Below are 20,047 nucleotides of genomic sequence, written 5' to 3' on the forward strand. Positions count from 1 at the left end.
AATCATAATGAATTAAATTAGTTCCAGATATCAGATGCACCTTCCTGCCCCACAGTCAGAGACACGTTGGATCATGCTGCAGCTGTGACGACTGAAACGTCAGAAGGAAAAACTCAACTATAGAAATCAAATAAAACAACTCTGACTTTTTATTGTTTGAAATCAGCTTAATGTTTTTCACATAGAACAGAAAATATATTAATGCAACTGACAGAAACTTGTAGGTAAGAGAAAAAAATTAAAACAATAATAAAGACATGCTCACAAAAACAGATTTTATTACACTTACGCAGCAGGTCTTTGCTTACTAGGGCTGGGTTTTGATTATCGATTAAAATAGATTCTGGCTTGGATAATGTAAAATCGATTCTTTAAAATCCTGAATCGATTTTTTAATATAAATTTATTTTGCCCGAAACGCCAGAATCTCTGGTGAAACCTCACAAAATTTCAACAAACCCCAAACAGCTGAAATAGTAAATGAGAGCAGGAACACGGCTTCTGCACAAAGACATAAACACAAAGCGCGGACCCGCGGATCAGAGTCACTGAGATGTCGCCTTTCTCACCGACGGCATGGACACGGTCGGGGCTGAAAGCCGACAGCTCGCTGACTGATCTGTCGGCGGGTCCACGCTTTGTGTTTAGCCCTTTATGCGCTGATTCTAAAGCTGTTAGTTTAATCTCTCTCCAAACAATATTGACCGAACCAGCAGCAAAAGATCCAAACTACGCTTCACATAAACATCGTCATGAATTCACTCTGACTTTTGCTGTTTTGCCACGAAATAAAATCACACTTCATGCACAGCTGTCTCCCTCTCTCTCTCTCTTCAACAACAGTTTCCCGTCTAAAAATCTGTTTTCTTCATTATTCGCTTGCTTGTTACGCACAAGTCTACCGTTGTTTACAGCCTGTCGGACGCTTTTTTTCCTTTTACTTACTTCCGAAGAGAAAACCTCATTTCTGCTGTTGAAGACTGAACAAATGTAAACTTTTTAAAATTATACAAAACTGCAAAACTCTCAGCCGTGTCTCTAATAAAAACCTCTGTGACTTTGTTTCACTTCAGCAGCATCAGGTAATGTTCATATGTTGATTAATGGTTTTCTTTTGTTTTCGATGTACTGCAGAATATTTTTATAAAACCCAGCACAGGAAAATCACCTTCATGTTTTTCTGGGTTTTATCCTCAACTACTTTGACACAAAGGCCTCTGCTGTGACGCTCACACCTTTGATAAAGTCTCGCAAGTGGCAGCTTTCTTTTTATATATATAAAAATATGGAAATGTACTGATGCATGATCTGAATTATAATATTTCTCACTGTCTGAGGCAAAATTTCAAAGCGAATCAAATCGATTCTAGAAATCAGTGACGATACCCAGCCCTATTGCTTACTGTAGATATGTTTTATCATGTAAACATTTGCAAATGTAATTTTCTGTCCATACTTTTCATTTTCCATCATCTCTTTTTTGCCCACTGCTAAGAAAATATACAGCGCTGTAAATAACTCTTTATACTCTTTCACTATTCTTAAACTTTGTAGTGTTTATATTTGATCATTTTTTAACTTTAGGACGAATTAATTGTGTTTGTGGAAATCTACTTGGGAAAATCACAGACTCTTATTGTGAAGGAATTTGATCCAAACTCTCATGTTTGTGCTGTCAGTATGTTTTACTATTTTAGGAGAACAGCTGAATTTGTATTAGTTCACTTTCCTATTACAGCACATGCAGGGTTCAGTGTTCATGCAGAGCTGAAACTATCTGACATAATGTGACATAAAACAGGGCGATCGTGGCTCAAGAGTTGGGAGTTCGCCTTGTAATCGGAAGGTTGCCGGTTCGAGCCCCGGCTTGGACAGTCTCGGTCGTTGTGTCCTTGGGCAAGACACTCCACCCGTTGCCTACTGGTGGTGGTCAGAGGGCCCGGTGGCGCCAGTGTCCGGCAGCCTCGCCTCTGTCAGTGCGCCCCAGGGTGGCTGTGGCTACAATGTAGCTGCCATCACCAGTGTGTGAATGGGTGGATGAATGGGTGGATGAATGGATATGTAAAGTGCTAGTCCTTAGGGACTAGAAAAGCGCTATATAAATACAGGCCATTTACTTGTTAAAAAATAGTCTGAAACGACTAAAAAGCTTTAAGACGGGCTTTAAGACGTCTGAAAAAACTAAAACCTAAAAGATTTCCTCCTATGTCTCTCAGGGCTTCAACTCGTTCCTCCCAGCCTTGTTTGGTCTCGGAGCTTTCTCCGATAATAAGCAGCTTGATGTACTCTTCAGTGAAGAGAGGTTTTGGCTTCACTGATATCTCTCTCAGTCTGTCCAGACACTGAGCAGATCTCCGCAGTAGTGTCTTCACCTCATTTCGCAGACGACACTCTTCATCCCACAGGTTTGATTTCAGTCCTTCAACAACTGTCTGATCTTTGTTGGTTTTTGGATATTTTTCTTTCAGCTCTTTCACTGTTTGTTTCTCTCTGACTATCTGATACTCCCAACTGTACTTCTGTAAAAAATGTACATTAATGTGACATTTGCCTGGACACTTGATGCAGAATCCACGTGATGCAGCTTTTTCACAGCCTTCCTTTACTGAATCCCTGGATGTGGAGGAGGGGTAGTAACAGGTGACATGACACTGCTGACAGTTGATGATGAAGTTTCCTGTACCAGAAATACGAGCTTTATAAGGCTTCATGACAGCGACTGTAAACTCAGGGTTCTTATTTCTGTTGATTTCTTCCCCGTGTTCACAAAGTTTTTGTCTTGTGTTTTCTAACTCTTCAAACCTGGCTAATCCAAGTTTAATCTGCTCCTGCAAATCTTCCACTGAATCCTCGAGCTGCTTTCTTCCTCTGAGGACCTCCTGTGTCAGTGTCAAGCTATCAGTTTGAATCACATTCAGAGCAGCAAAAAATATCTCCATGCTTTTCGTCCCCATGTTCCAAAACATCTCATTAAAGCTAATATCAGCATTATGTTCATCATGATTATATTGTTCTTCATCGTCATTGTAATTGTCATCAACAGCATCATCTGTGCGTTTTTTGACACGTGTTTTCTGCAAACAAGGCTGAATCATTGAACTTGAAGTGAACCGGCAGCCCGTCTTTTGTTTTAGGACATGGGACACCTGAAGCTTTTACTGCGTCTAGAACTGGAGGACGTTGGCTGTTTGTGAATGTCACCAGGATCCTGATGTTTTCTGCCACATCTTTGCCAAAGATTGAGAGCACTGAATCAAACACATATTTCTGTGTTGCTCTGAGTCGTGCTAAAGAAGCCTGAGCTACAAAACACACAGCATCGATTTCACTGACACCGTGCTGATCAGTGAAGAGATTACGTAGCTGCTCTGTGATCTCTCTGTCTCTTTCTATGCCTCTTGTATCTCCAAAGCCTGGAGTGTCAATAATGGTCAGAGAGAACGGGATTTGAAATCCATCCTGGTGGTTGATTTTGTAAACAGTGACTTCAGAGGTCTGACTGTGAGCTCGTGATGTTGACTGATCCTCATCAACTAACTTAAACCTGAAACTGTCCTCCCACTCGACACCAACAATGTAGTTGATCATCCCATCGATCAGAGTGGACTTTCCTGATCCTGTCGCTCCAAAAAGCATTATTGTACGATTCTGCCTCGTGCTTTCTTCTCCAAAGTTAAACTTCCTGCATCCATATATGTTCATGTGTTCTTCTGTCAGAGGCAGTTTGTAAACTGAGGGGGAATCAGATTTGATCTTTTCACTTCTATCTCTCAGTTTTTCTGCCAAACATGTTTCTTTGTTTCTGCCACTTGAAGTTGTTTTAATAGAAACTTGATTATCCGGCCCGACACCTGCTGAGGTCACTGCTCTGCATCTGAACACATACTCTGTGTTTGGCTTCAGATCTCTCACTGTGACTTCTTCAGCCTTTGCTTCTGTCTTCTGCTGCCATCCATCCTCTCCACTGACACAGTACTCAACAGAGTAGGAGGTGATGTTCTCTGCTCCAAATCTGGGTGGAGAAATCTTCAGTGTCACACTGTTGTGGTTTATGTCAGCTGCAGTCACAGTTTCAGGCTTTGAAGGAGGCTCAAAGTTCTCACTGACAGTAAATCCACCTTCATAAAGGTAGATGCTGGAACCTTCCTGGGTCTCATTAGTTAACCCCACTGTCAGGAACCTAATGTTCTTGTTCTCCTTGTTGGCCTCTGCAAAATCACTGAAGAGTTTTGCTTTCTTCCTCATTTCAGCTGTTACTTCTTTTGAGGCGTACCATTGTTCCTTCTCTACATCATGAGTGTGAGGATCTTGAAGGTCTGGGTTGGTTTTTCCTTTTAAGTACCTTGATAAAGCTGAGAGGTACGGTTCATCCTTTCCCAGAGAGGTGAAAACAAAACACACAACATGCTCTGCACTCAGACTTTCCTTGTACAGATCATTTTGAGACGAGATGATTTTGGTGTTTTTCATCATCCTGGTAAAAGACATTAAAGTGTAGATTTCTCTCTCTTTACAATCCATCCACTCGTTCAGGTTTTTGCTGCTGAAAGGTGAAGAATGTCTCTTCTTCAGGATCTCTGCAAGCTCAGCTTCCTCTTCTCCTCCTCCTCGGATTGATGGAAGCTTCTTGGCCAAAGTCTGTTGGAATTCCAGCTTGAACTCAGAGCACATTTCTTTGAAACTTTTAAGCTTTTTACCAATCTGTGGGAACTGCTGTGCAGTGCTGGTTCCCAGTACATCATTGTTTCTCATTTCCACCTCACTGAAGTCCTCCAGGACTGTCTGTGCTTCTTGAACTAATCTTGTACTGATCTGACGGACGAGTTTAGCAGCAGAAGAATCTAAAGCTGTCAGTGGCAGCAGCCAGACCTTCACTGGTACAGCTTTGTCTCCCAGTAATCCTGGCAGGCTTTGGTAGACTTCTACTGCATCTTGAAAGGTTGTTGGTGGTTTTGAAAGACAGAAGTCTCCATAAAACCTGCAGGAGAATTTATGAACACTTTCTTTGTCCTTGTCTTCCATCTTCAGGGAACCTTCACCTCCTATAGCACATTTTGGAATTTTCTTGATGATCACCTTCAAGTTGCCCTGAACATCTTGATGATTTTCCTGTTCAGAAACTTCACGGTCAAACACAAAGAAAGCTTGTGCTCCATAAAGAATAGCTGTGACTACATGTGTTGCTAAGCCTTGATCAAAAACATATGGATGCTTCACGTTTCCTCTTCCAAGATGATTCATGGACAGCTCCTGGATCTTTGTGGTTGCCTTGTACTTCAGTGTTACTCTGGCCTGATTTCTGGAAGATTTACTATCATTCAGATATTTGGCAGATCCATCAACCTGAACCAGTCCACCCAGGAAACTTGCCTTCAGTGAAGCTTCAACATTTAGAGCTGAAGATTTGTCTGAAATTGATTCAGATGCAACAATTTCAAAATCATTAGAGGCCTGCGGTCTTTCTCCAACATCTTTCATCAGGTCATCACGATCCCACAGAGTCATTCCTGCAAAAGAAGAAGCAACAAAAGTACTACCAGGACTCCATCAATTAAATCAAATTCTAAAATAAATGTTAAAAAATGATTTTAAAAAATGTGAATTTTAAAATAAATAAACAGAGCGGTGTCTTTCTATGAGCAAACTTGTCAAACTTTTGCTGTTGATTTCATGATTTTCCTTGTTTTGTTTTTTCATCTCTTTTTGTGATATTCATCAAAATGAAATCAAAATAGTAAATGAAGCACAAATCTTTTGTTTGTCTGGATGAACCAGATTAACTGAGTTCTTCCAGATGAAGAGTTCAGGCTCTGCATCTGAGTTTTCAGTATTTAAGATAATGACAGTAATAATATCAAAAATGGCAGCTTGGATTTTCGTGAGGGAAACGTTCTAATAACTAATTTAGTGACGCCACTGTCAAAAGACTGCATGTCACTGATCAGCCAATCAGTGACATGCAGTTGGTACAAAAAAAGTATCTGGTACCAGGTATTACCAGCTAATGATGAAATCGTAAAGACTGAGTCGACTCAAGCCAACCTGAGTAGCTCCAAATGGAAAAGCGCTCTAAGAGTTGGAGCGGGTTTCCAGGTGTTGCATCATGGCTGCCAACTTGTTTTAATAGTGACTGACTTTACTCATGAGGATCAGGGAAGATGTTCTTATCTTTATGTTATCTTTAGGCCCTGTCAGTTGCACATTGATTACAGCAGCTAGTTAGAGCTTGTTTTTGTTTTGTTTTTTCTTTTACAAAAAGGCATAAATAGAAGTCAGAAGCAGGAATAATAAAACCTTGGCTGTTTCCAGAGGACTTCAAACACTAATCTGCTAGAATCCAACAACTTCGAGCAAGCAGCAGGTTTTAATTCTGTTTGAAGGCTCAGTTTGAACCTTCTTTGAGAATTGTAAAAATAAAAATTAGCAGGACAAAGGAACAGTCCGGATCACTTTAACACAACTGGGTGCAGTTAAAACCACGAGGCAACCTGTGGAGCTGAAACTTGGAAATGTTAAACACTACAGTTCCTCTGGGTGCCACAAGGCTCCAAAAGGGAGTTAGTCCCAACAGACAGTGACGGTTCTAGCCTGTTTGGCACCCTGGGCGAAGACTCCCTCTGGCGCGCCAGTTGGTTGTTTAGGGAGAAGGGGAAGTTTTTAGGAGTGACACCCACAACGGAAAGCGGGTATCACTATGTGAGACATTAGTGATGTTTAGCGTGTTTGGAGGCTGTAGTTAGTGTGTTGTGTAGTTATTGTTTTGTATTGTGTGTCAGTTAGACTGCTGAATTTCATATTTGCTCTAAAAAAGCCGTCAAAGGCAGATTCCAGTGTAAACGCTGTTCCCACATGGAAAACTGGACTGATGCACCTCCTGCTGTCAGACCTGCAGGGTTTAGGCCTGTGCTGTTCTCCTCTGTCTTATACTGAACACAAACTACATTTTTTGGACTGGCACAAATAATTTGTGTGCCTTCTTCTTTGATGCAGCACACCTGATTGTTCTGTAAATAGATTTAAATGGTTATATAAAAAACGCCTGAGGTCTTGGCTGCATTTTTAGGTAAATAGTACCATATAACTTTGTTGTTTGCAAAACTTGTGCATAATTTTTTAGAAATGTACAATTTCTATTTGCATTTCAAGCTATGAAAATGATTCGTTAAACATGTTTGTGGGTTTTACAGTAAAAAATATAACTTTTTTTTACTCGGATTTTGAATTTCCTGTCTGAGTTTAGATCAACTGTGCTAATATAGTATACTAAAATGAAAAAATAACTCAAATTTCAGATATTTGAGGTTGTGCTGAAAACAATGATACCAAACAAGGCAAGAAAAACATATTTTAAAGGTGAAATATAGAGGTAAAATTAAAAGTAGTCAAAAACAGCCAATTATACCATGGACCCCAGAGGGTTAACATAGAACTTTTGTCGGAACCATACTGAATTTCACCAGAGAAACACACACACACATATGAAGAGAGAGAGAGTATGCATTGTATTGTAACGATGGTTAAGTGTTATTGTACAGTGACATGTTGGTTATATCTGCACACTGTTGTTGTTCCTTTAAGATTCATGTTTGGTTGTGCTGCAGGAAGTAGGGAGGGTGGTGTAGAGGAAGGGGAGGGGGGACCTGGTTGTTCGGTGTTATGTGTGTGTGCCAGGCTGAAGAGAGGTGTAGCACGAGGGCGCTCTCCCCTGAGTTAGCAACCCGCTTGCTTATGTGCCTAATAAACGGACAAACTGAGACCCAACCGTCTGGTTCTTGTGAACGTTACATTGGTGTCAGAAGTGAAGAAAGAAAAAAGAACCCCAGAACGCCCGACACCCTGTTGCTGGCGACGCTTCCCGTTACGAGACGAGGATGTTGTCGGGCAGGATTAAGAAGGAGACGGAGGAGAGGGAGGAGAGGGAGGTTCGTCCGCGCGCGCCCGCCCATGGAGTGAGGGAAACGGCACTGCGGCTGTCTGCCGAGGCTGGATTTTCTCCAGGTTTGACTAGGCTCGGGAACTGTTCGCACAGCGGCCGCGATTCCGGCGGGAAGGAGTCGACCTCGCTTGGCGCGCCGTCACGTGATGTAAACAAACATGGCGGCGCCCAGCAAGCTGCAGCGAATATAAAAACGCCTAAGTTCAGCGGCAAGATGCCATGGGAAGTGTTTATCGCACAGTTCGAGCTGTTAGCTGTTGCAGCTGGCTGGTCTGAGGAACATAAAGCTCTCCAATTGGCTTTGTGCCGTGTGAGGATGCAGCTGCATGCCTGCTGCTGCTGACCGAGGAGCAGAGGGGAGATTATAATGCTCTGGTCGGAGCACTTCAGAGGCGCTTCGGGCAGTATAACCAACCAGTGCTGCTGAGGTCGGAGTTCCACAACAGACGCAGATTGCCAGGTGAGCCCCTCCGCATTTTGGCCCATGAAGTCGAGTGCCTTTGCCGGAGGGCGTATGACAGCATGCCACCATCAGTGCAGGCGGAGTTAGCTCGGGACCAGTTCCTGCAGGCCCTGAGCCCTAAAGAGCTCCGTATGCAAACTCAACTTGCTCAGCCGGCCACACTCAGTGCAGCCCTGGAGCTAGCGTTGGAGAGGGAGATGCTTGCAGGATCCTCTGGGGGCGCTGATGACGCACACGTGGTGAGGGCTGTGTCAGCACCTGTGGAACAGATGGAGATGCCAGCGGGCCTGTGCAGTTGGACAAGTCGGACACCTCATCAGGCAGTGCCCCAAGCTTGCAGCGGTTCAGGGAAACGCCCACGGGCCCGTGTAGGTGGAAGTACACGGGCCTGGGAGAACGACATCCCCACACCACCTCCACCCGGTGCGGCCATCGCTGTGGGCTGGACCCAGGTTGACGGCTTTTGCCATGTTCCAGTGACGATTGCGGGGGTGTCCTGTACGGCCCTGCTGGACACGGGGTCCAATGCAACGCTGGTCCGACCCGATGTTGTCCCAACCGGAGCTGCTGTGCAACCGACTAATGTGCAACTTAAGACTGTGACCGGTGATCTGGCCCCAATGAGAGGGAGGGGAGTGTTCCAGTTCAAGGTGGGGGACCTCGGTGTGTCTTATGCTGCCTGGGTGGCTGACGTGCAGGACGCCTGCATCCTTGGGCTGGATTTTTTACGAGCCATTGGTGGTGTACTGGACTTAGGCAAAGGATTCCTCGTACTCCCTGATGGGAAGAAGGTGCCGCTTATTCCTCCCCCGGTCTGCACAGCATCTGCCGCGGCGTCCACCTCCACCGCAGAGACCCCTACAGACCCGCCAGCAGAACAGCGGGCGGAGGAGGAGGAGAGGCTCTCAGCAGTGAGGAGTATCTGGTCAAAGAACTGTGAGGGGCTGACTCCACAGCAGGAAGAGAGTCTATGGCAGGTACTAAAAGAGTTTAGTGACATTTTTGCCCTGAAAGAAAGTGGTGTTGGCTTGACACACTTGGTAGAGCACATCATTGAGACCGGGGATGCCCAGCCTATTAAAGTGCGCCCCCGCCGCCTGCCCCTGGCTCATCAGGAGGCTGCGGACAGAGAGTTGTGTGAAATGATGAAGGCGGGCATCATAGAGCCATCTGATAGCCCGTGGGCCTCCGCGGTGGTGATGGTGCCTAAGAAAAAAAGTCCTAGGATGCGTTTCTGTGTGGACTACAGACCACTCAACAAAGTGACGAAGAAGGACTCTTACCCCCTTCCCAGGATTGATGAGTCTCTCGACTTAGTAGCCGGGTCCTCCTGGTTCTCCACCCTGGACCTGCGGAGTGGCTACTGGCAGGTGCCACTGTCCCCGGAATCCAGACCGAAGACAGCCTTCTGCACTAACAGGGGACTATGGCAGTTCAAAGTCCTGAGCTTTGGTCTTTGCAACGCTCCTGCGACCTTCGAGAGGCTTATGGACAGTGTGCTGGCTGGCGTCCCACGGCAATGGTGTCTGGCTTACCTGGATGATCTTCTAGTGCACGGGGGCTCCTTTGATGCTGCCCTGGATGCCCTGAGACAAGTGTTGGAGAGGGTGGCGGCTGCAGGCCTGAAGCTGCATCCCGACAAGTGCCACTTCATGAGGAGGGAGGTGGAGTTTCTGGGCCACAAGCTGGGTCGTGAGGGCATCAGCACTTTGGAGGAAAAAATTCACACCATTACCGGGTGGCCCACACCAGCAGACCAGTAACAGCTCAAAAGCTTCCTAGGACTGGCGTCTTATTACAGGAGGTTTGTGAAGGGCTTTTCCTCCATAACCGCACCACTCTTCCACCTGCTGCAGAAGGACCGTGACTTCATCTGGACACAGGACTGTCAGCAGGCGTTCGACACCCTCCGCAGATCGCTGACAGAGTCCCCAGTCCTTGCCCCCCCTGACCCCACCCTGCCTTTTGTCCTGGACACTGACGCAAGTAATGTGGGGCTGGGAGCGGTGTTGTCGCAGGTTGGGCCGAAAGGGGAGAAGGTGGTGGCGTACTTCAGCCGGGTCCTGAACAGGAGTGAGCGGCGCTACTGTGTCACACGACGAGAGCTGTTGGCTGTGGTGGCGGGGGTGAGACACTTTAAGTACTACCTGTGCGGCACAGCATTTGTTATCAGAACTGATCATGCTGCCCTTCAGTGGCTGATGTCTTTCAGGGAGCCAGAGGGACAGGTGGCTCGCTGGCTGGAGGAGCTCCAAGCCTTCAATTTCACTGTGGAGCACAGAGCAGGGACGCACCATTCTAACGCAGACGCCCTCTCTTGCCGCCCATGTGCTGCAGCTGGCTGCCGTTACTGTGAGAAGCGAGAGGAAATAAAGCGGGAACTCACGACAATAGACGGAGCAGCACAGCTCGCCTGCAGGGCTCTTCTGGTGGTGGATGCAGCGGAGTGGAGGGCATGGCAGGAACAAGACACGGACCTGCTGCCGGTCCTGCAGTGGCTGGAGAAGGGGGAGCAACCCCTTTGGGATGAGGTCACTGGGTTTTCCATCTGTACCAGGGGGCTATGGGCCAAGTTTGCAGCTCTCAGGCTGAAGGAGGGGGTGTTGGAGTGTACCTGGAAGGATCCTGCCACGGGGGAGGAGAGGTGGCAGGTTGTGGTGCCAAGGTCGCTGAGGTCAGCTGTGCTGGAAGCCTGCCATGGGAGCACTGGCTCCGGCCACTTTGGGGTCTCCAAGACTCTCCGCCGCCTCCGCCAGGGCTATTACTGGGGTCAACAGCGGAGGGATGTGGAGGACTTTTGCCGCAGCTGTGATGCATGTTCCTCACACAAAGGGCCACAGGACCAGTCCCGGGCTCAGCTTCAGCAGCAACCAGCAGGAGCCCCAATGGAGCGAGTAGCTGTGGACGTCATGGGCCCATTTCCTCGCACAGACAGAGGAAACCGCTATGTTCTTGTGGCCATGGACTATTTTACCAAGTGGCCGGAAGCATACGCCGTCCCAGATCAGGAGGCTGAGACTGTCGCTGATGTATTAGTGGAGGGGATGTTCAGCCGCTTTGGAACAGCAGAGATCCTCCACAGTGACCAGGGGCGTAACTTTGAGTCCAAGGTTTTTGCTGCCATGTGCGAACGCCTTGGGATTAAGAAGACCCGCACCACCCCACTTCACCCCCAAAGCGATGGGCTGGTGGAAAGGTTTAACAGGACGCTGGCCCAGCAGCTAGCCATCCTTACCTCAGAACACCAACGGGACTGGGATTACCATCTTCCCCTTACCCTCATGGCCTACAGGTCGGCAGTGCAGGACTCCACCCAATGTACGCCTGCCCTGCTCATGTTAGGGAGAGAGCTGAGAACTCCTGCAGAGTTGGCTTTTGGGAAGCCCCCGGACGCGCCAGAGGCACCACCGGGCCGGGACTACGCAAGGAAGCTGCAGGACCGGCTGGATTCTGCACATTCCTACGCCCGAGAACAGCTGGCAAAGGCAGGCCTGCGCCAAAAGAGGAATTACGACATCACCACTAAGGGGAGGCACTTCCGTGCTGGGGAGCTGGTGTGGGTCTACAGCCCAAAGAGGAGGAAGGGACGGTGTCCTAAACTGGATAGCAGCTGGGTGGGGCCTTGCAGCGTCCTAGAGCGAGTGGGGGAAGTTGTTTACAGGGTGCAGTTGCCTCCTAGGGGGAGGATAGTAGCGCTGCACAGAGACCGGATGGCCCCCTACAGAGGGCAGTCCCTCCCCTCCTTTCCAGAGGGACGTGTACAGAGCGTCCATGACCCTGCTCAGAGGGGCCCCCGACCGGGGCTGCGTTCCCCTCCCTCGGACTCTTCACCCCAAAGCCCCGAAGCTCCGCGTCCACCTCAGGGGCTCAGGAGGTCAAGGAGGGAACGTAGGCTACCACCCCGCCTCAGAGACTGTGTCGTTCCCTCGGGGACGAGGAACTTATTGCTGGGGGGGCAGTGTAACGATGGTTAAGTGTTATTGTACAGTGACATGTTGGTTATCTCTGCACACTGTTGTTGTTCCTTTAAGATTCATGTTTGGTTGTGCTGCAGGAAGTAGGGAGGGTGGTGTAGAGGAAGGGGAGGGGGGACCTGGTTGTTCGGTGTTATGTGTGTGTGCCAGGCTGAAGAGAGGTGTAGCACGAGGGCGCTCTCCCCTGAGTTAGCAACCCGCTTGCTTATGTGCCTAATAAACGGACAAACTGAGACCCAACCGTCTGGTTCTTGTGAATGTTACAGTATGCAAACAGCTACCAGACAGCCATCATAACTCGTCACACAATGAGAACAGGACAAATCAACAACTGACAATGACTAATTAATATTAAAATCTGTAACATAATGTATTGTTTGGAGCTTAGTCTGTTACTGTTGCTATTTTTACCATATCTTCTTGGAGCAACTGTAACTCACATAATTTGCTTAGGGATTAATAAAGTATTCTGATTCTGATTGTTTCAGGATGAGCTGCCATTATCCAATCACACATCTGCTTACCTGCATCTTTTGCTCGTTTCTCCTCCTCTTCTTTTCTCTTTTTTCTAAACTGAGCACCTGATGGCTTTGAACCCAGGATTCAAATCATTAATCCATAATGAGCTTGGATTTACAACAGTATGAATGAAATGTGCTCTATTTGGAAGCAGCAGGGCCCCCTCCCCTTTCCACGGGTTGTGTGTGAGACTTTAAATCATCAAACTATAAATTATACATTTTAAATTGTTATTGATCCCTTTACCCCGAGTCCTAAAGTGTATATTTATTTTCTTACTCTTCTTATATATATTGTTTGTTTACTTGCACTGCTGTAACTGGAGCCTCGTCGTCTCGTCTCTCTATCTACTGGACTGTATGTAGCGGAGATGACAATAAAGTTTACTTTGACTTCAGCAGCGAGCAGGCGCACCGAGGAAAAACAAACTATAAGTCTGTATCATAATGTCTGGTGTTTTCGTGTTTGTTGGTTTGTTATTACTTTGTTTTATTGGTTATTAGTATTGTATTGTAGATCAGCTTGTTAGTGTCGGTAATCGTGGTTGTAGGTATTGTCCGTAGTAAAAGTAGCCACGGGTGAATTATTTTATAACACGTATCTGATACTGGAGTTAGGGGCGTGGCTACTTTTACTGGCAGAAAGGCTGGAGTGATGGGAACCTGTTTGGGCTCACATCTGCTGCTTCAGCTGATGGTCTTTATGGTCTACAGTGACCCCTTGTGGACATTGTTAAATACCTCTGTGTTGAGTAGATGATGTGTTGTGATTGTTTCTTAGTTACTTTTGACTCTACTGATTACAGAATTGCCTGTTTCTGTTTCCAGAAAACCATGCTCATAGTCACATATACCGTATCTTCTACAACTGTAAGTTCACGTATGGCTGCACTGCATTTGGATTAAGCCTGGCAAGCTCTGATGTAACCAATTCTTCTGTGGAACTTAAAGAAAATTAACTCAAGTCCTGGACTGCTGCCGTCATCAACAGAAGACTTAGGCCAGACTTATATATATATTATTCTACAGTCGACTGGCTTTAAAAAACGAAAGTTTGTGATGCATAAAGAATTTTTACATGTGAATTCTTACCAGTGACGAGCGCGTCACTGCGACAGTCGTACAGCATCCCGACGCTGAAAGGCCGACCGAGCGCTGCCACCTCCATCTCACCTGATGTACCGTCCATTCTTCAGTCTAACCTGGAAAACACAGAAAAATTTTGAGGATGTTTTTCTGGTTCTTCTGCTGTCCAGCTGTTTGTTTTTATACCCATTACTATAACTGACAACATCTGGAATAGTTCCACCTGGCACCTCCTGGGTGAGACAGTGACAGTGTAGTAGGTTGTAAAATGCTGCACGTTCAGTTTTACGGAAACAAACTGTTTCTGTTTATGACTGTCAATAACACCTCTTATATATTTACATACTTGTGGTGTAATCTGTTTGAGTATAACCTGTTTTATTGTGAAAGGGGGTTCTGAAACAGGAAGTAGACAATAAAGGTCGGAGTTTGAGTGCTCTACAAGGTGTCGCTTGAATCCTTGCCTAAAACCACGACTTGGTGTCAGAAGTGGGATTGCAGTAAGAGCCTTGTCATCGGGGAGTGACAGCAAGCGGCTTTGGGAGCGGTAAAGAGTTTTTCCTCCAGACGATAAGATGTCGGACGAAGAAGCGGGAGCTAGCGCAACAGCTACACAGCCTCGCACGTCACCGCCCCACCAGCAAGCTAACGGCAGCTATAATGCTAACGCCAACTTACCCCCGAATGCCACATTCACCATCCAGCCTCCCGAGCTGTTTGATTTCTCAAAGCCACAGCAATGGGAAAAGTGGATAAGGAGGTTTGAAAGATTTCGACTTGCAAGCAACCTGCACCTTAGCTCAGAGGCTAACCAGGTGAACACACTCATCTACTGCATGGGGGATGAAGCAGATGATATCCTCCGAGGGCAACCTTTATCGGACATACTGCTTTGTACTGCTGCCTTTGTAAGAGACACTTTGGATACGTACTTTGTTCCCAGGAAAAACATTATCTATGAGAGAGCCCGCTTTAATCAAAGAACACAGCAAGCTAATGAGACTGTTGACTCGTTTGTCACCGCACTTTATGCTTTAGCTGAAAACTGCAGTTATGGTGCACTGCACGATGAGTTAATAAGAGATCGCCTCGTCGTGGGTCTGAGGGACATCAGCTTAGCGGAGAGACTTCAAATCGACAGAGATTTGACATTGGAGAAAGCGGTTAATCAGGCCCGGCAGTCTGAAGTCATCAAAAAACAACAGACAGACATCAGAGGGGAAAATAAGATGGAAATAGATGCTGTGACAGCGAAGCACAGGGAACAAAGGCATTCAACATTCAAACCCCGAAGAGAACGTAAATGCACAACAAAGGACAAAACACCAAATGGGAGATCATGCTACAGGTGTGGGAAAACCCCTGCGCATGGTAAAGGACAATGCCCAGCAAAAGATGCAACATGTCACTCATGTGGTAAAAGAGGACACTTCAGTAAAGTGTGTAAATCTGTTAAATCTGTGCATGTGACAGAAACAGAGAAAAGTGATGATACACCCGTGTTTCTTGGTTCTGTAGACGCAGGTTCAGATCCTTGGTATGCAGACCTTACTATCAGAAACCACAAAGTTAGATTTAAGATGGACACAGGAGCTGACGTCTCTGTTATCCCAGCCCAGATGTATTACTGCATAAACCAAAATGAGACAGAGTTATGTAAACCAGATAGACCATTGTTTGGTCCAGGTGGTACTCCACTTGATGTGTTGGGTATGAGCAGAGAAACAATTTGCAAAGGTGAACAGGAAATACAGGAAAATGTCTACATTATCAAAGATTTGCACATAGCACTGTTAAGCAGGCCAACAAGTGTCAAGCTGAACCTTGTGTGTAGAGCTGACAGTATTGACATGAATGTGTTGAATGAGAACTACCCAAAGCTGTGTCAGGGATTAGGTTTAATGCAACAACCTTATACGATTAAGTTGAAACCCAATGCTGTGCCTTCTTCCCTGGCCGCACCAAGACGGGTCCCCATCCCTTTAGTAGGAAAGGTGAAACGGGAACTGGAAAGAATGGAGTTCATGGGAGTAATCAGCAGAGTTGAAGAACCAACAGAATGGTGTGCAGGTATGGTCCCAGTGCCAACAAAAAACGACTCTGTGCGTATTTGTGTTGACCTCACCCACCTCAATGAAGCAGTGTGCAGAGAAAAGTACATCCTGCCTTCGGTTGAACAGACACTTGGATCCCTGGCGGGAGCAAAAGTCTTCAGTAAGTTAGATGCAAACAGAGGCTTCTGGCAGGTTCCATTGTCACCAGAGTCAGCACACTACACAACATTCATTACACCCTTTGGGCGCTTCCACTTTAACAGACTTCCCTTTGGAATAGCGTCAGCCCCAGAACATTTTCAGCGTAGAATGTCAGTGATCCTTAATGGGCTGCCAGGTGTGGTTTGTCACATGGATGACATCCTCATTTGGGGACAGGATCAGCAGGAGCACAACGCCAGGCTGCACATAGTGCTCAATAAACTCCAAGAGGCCGGTGTCACACTAAACCTGGAGAAATGTGACCTTAGCAAACAGGAAGTGAAGTTCCTCGGACACGTTTTGTCTGCGGAGGGAGTACAGCCAGACCCAGACAAAATTAGAGCGATCACAGCAATGAAAGAGCCGTCAAACGCCAGTGAAGTGCGCAGCTTTCTCGGGATGCTTAACCAATTAGGCAAATTCATCCCAGGACTGGCCGAAAAAGACAAGCCCCTAAGAGACCTGCTCTCGAAGAAAAATCAGTGGGTTTGGAGCTGCGCACAGCAAAAAGCGTTCAATCAGCTGAAAGGCGATCTGACGTCAACTCCCATTCTTGCACTCTATGACCCAAACAAAGAGTTAAAACTGTCTGCAGATGCTTCCTGCAACCCTTAATGCCAAGCCAACTCCCTGAGAGACCATGGCAAAAAGTTGGAGCAGACCTTTTTACGTTTAACAACAGCAACTATGTGCTTCTGGTGGACTACTACTCTAAATTTGTGGAAATAGCCAAACTTACTCCCACAAGATCGGAGGATGTTATAGTGCATCTAAAATCAATCTTTTCCAGACATGGGATTCCAGAGTTTCTCTACAGTGACAATGGACCTCAGTTTTCAAGCCAACAGTTCAAAGACTTTGGAGCAGCTTATGGGTTCAGACATGTAACAAGCAGTCCAAGATTTGCACAAAGCAATGGTGAGGCTGAGTGTCATGTCCAAACTGTGAAAAGTCTGCTAAAGAAAACAAAAGATCTATATCTTGCACTTCTAGCTTACAGAGCAACCCCATTGGCTAATGGATATAGCCCTGCGCAACTACTAATGGGACGAAGACTGCGCACGTCAGTTCCCCAGCTTCCTTCTTTGCTCAATCCCAGCCTGCCCAACAAGGCTACAGTGTTGACAAAAGTGAGAGAGAGAGTGATGAAGGACAGTGTTGCGTACAACAGGAGACATCGTGTGACAGAACTTCCTCCACTCTCACCGGGACAACCAGTGTGGATTACAGACACTAGGCGTGAAGGGACTGTCATCTCCTCTCACTCCACACCCCGCTCATACATTGTCGAGACCCCTTCAGGAGCCATCAGGAGAAATAGGCATCACCTCCAGCCATTGCCAGATGCCACACCAAAGTTACAAACCCCAATTACGCCTCTCAGTCCAACAGAGAACGCCCTGCCTGCTTCAAACCTATCGGCGACTACAACTCTGACTCCTAAGACAGAAGACCCAGGTCCTGTCAGAACTAGGGCTGGCAGGGTTGTCAAAAAACCACAAAGACTGGACTTGTGAAAATAAACAAAACAAAAAAGAAAAACATGGGTTTAAAAGTAAAGGAAAAAAGGTTGAAGAGAAAGAAAAGTTTCTATGAAAGGTTCTAAGAAAAAAAAGAGAGTACAGTTTTCATATATGCTGTAAATGTTCTTGTAAGTTTGATGTTTTCAGCGAAAGGAGGATGTGGTGTAATCTGTTTGAGTATAACCTGTTTTATTGTGAAAGGGGGTTCTGAAACAGGAAGTAGACAATAAAGGTCGGAGTTTGAGTGCTCTACAAGGTGTCGCTTGAATCCTTGCCTAAAACCACGACAATATTAAGATAAAACCTTATTACATCAGTAGATGGTGATCCTGCACAGCTGTGGATCCACTGGAAAGCAAACAGCTGCAGGTTCAGGCATTAAAACTCTTTATTGATCCACATCTACTGCAAAGCTTCATTTGAAATGCTTCTAAACACATTTTGTATAGTTTTTCTTCACGAGTATCGTACGTTGGCAGTAGGTCATTTCCAGAAAACTGTTAATCTAAATATTTTTTAATGAAATCGAGTTTATTTTATATAGCACGAAATCACAACAACAGTTACTTCAAAGTGCTTTACATTGTACAGTAAAGACCAGAATAATACAGAGAAAACCCAACAATCAGACCCTCTGGTGTATAAACTATTGCTGTCAGCGTTGATCTCGTCAAAATGACGTTAACCCCATAACCGCATTAACGCGGCAAATATCCGTAAGCAAGTTGACGTGGATCGCCCCATGCGTAGGGCTGCATGGTGCTCACGCGTTTACGAGCTACCGGAGATTTGCCGCGTTAATGTGGTTATGGGGTTAACGTCATTTTGACGAGATCAACGCTGACAGCACTGGTCACTTCATTGTCATTAGTATTTAAACAAATAAAAACCTATATAATAAAAACAAATATATAATGTGCATATCTTTTCAACACTGATGCGAACATATCATACACAATAATATAACAATAGTCCAGTAAATGTAATCAAAGGAGAGTGTGAGTCACTCTCGCTCACACTGCTCCTCTCATTGGTGAGAAGACAGAAAGCTGAAGCTTCAGTGGTCTAAGTCAGTGATTCATCTGCCGGTGGATCACTGACTTCCTGACGGACAGGAAGCAGCATGTGAGGATGGGAAAGAATGTCTCGGACTCCCGGACCATCAGCTCCCCTCAGGGCTGTGTTCTTTCTCCTCTGCTCTTCTCCCTGTACACCAACTGCTGCACCTCCACCCACCAGTCTGTCAAGCTAATCAAGTTTGCAGATGACACCACCGTTATTGGGCTCATCTCTGATGGGGACGAGTCTGCCTACAGGAGGGAGGTTGAACGTCTGGTGTCCTGGTGCAGCCACAACAACCTGGTGCTGAATGCCCAGAAGACAGTGGAGATTATTGTGGACTTCAGGAAGCACACAGCCCCACTCCCCCCCATCATCCTGACTGACACCCCCATCACCTCTGTGGACTCATTCCGCTTCCTGGGTACCACCATCACCCAGGACCTGAAGTGGGAGCCCACCATCACCTCCGTCATTAAGAAAGCCCAGCAGAGGATGTACTTCCTGAGGCAGCTGAAGAAATTCAACCTGCCAACACGGACGATGATGCAATTCTACACCGCAATCATCGAGTCCATCCTCACCTCCTCCATCACCGTGTGGTACGCTGGAGCCACTATCAGGGACAAACAGAGACTGCAGCGTGTTGTGCGCTCTGCTGAGAAGGTGATTGGCTGCAGACTCCCATCTCTGCAGGACCTGTACACCTCCAGGACATTGCGGCGTGCAGCCCAGATCTCAGCTGACCCTTCTCACCCTGGACACAGTCTGTTTGACCTGCTCCCCTCAGGCAGGAGGCTCCGGTCCATTCGCACCAGAACCTCTCGCCATAAGAACAGTTTCTTTCCCTCTGCTGTCGGACACATGAACAATAACCGTATGACTGTTCCCTCCACTAACACATGACCCTACGCTGTGTTCACTGCATCATTCCATGTTTGGCACTGATCACCACCTGCACTCATGTATATATCATGTATATATCTATCTACTTAGCACTTTTAATTCTTATTCTTATTTTTATTTTCATGTCTATTTAAACGTAATTTATGACAGTATGTTTGCACTGAAGCACCGCAGCAATTTCCTAATGTTGTAAACCTGCTCAACATTTGGCAATAAAACCCTTTCTGATTCTGATTCTTCTAAACCACAAGGTTGCCAACTGACTGGTTCTTATACAGCACTTTGTATTCTGAGCACTGAAAGTGCTTTGCACAACTTGTCTCATTC

The 20,047-nt window shown here is 46.3% G+C and overlaps 1 pseudogene across 1 annotated transcript; it reads right to left on the minus strand.

Moving 5' to 3' along the window:
* Positions 1-5: 5 nt before the first annotated feature.
* LOC146647395 (uncharacterized) lies at positions 6-18,881 on the minus strand (annotated as a pseudogene). The gene is made up of 3 exons (XR_014908436.1): positions 16,107-18,881; positions 13,984-14,093; positions 6-5,507 (listed from the first exon to the last, which is right to left on the minus strand). The product of XR_014908436.1 is annotated as an uncharacterized LOC146647395 (transcript).
* Positions 18,882-20,047: the final 1,166 nt, after the last annotated feature.

Source organism: Rhamphochromis longiceps, linkage group LG18, assembly GCF_057381845.1.
Source record: "Rhamphochromis longiceps isolate RC_006_pf linkage group LG18, R_longiceps_female_GT1.1, whole genome shotgun sequence".
Lineage (NCBI taxonomy): Eukaryota > Metazoa > Chordata > Actinopteri > Cichliformes > Cichlidae > Rhamphochromis > Rhamphochromis longiceps.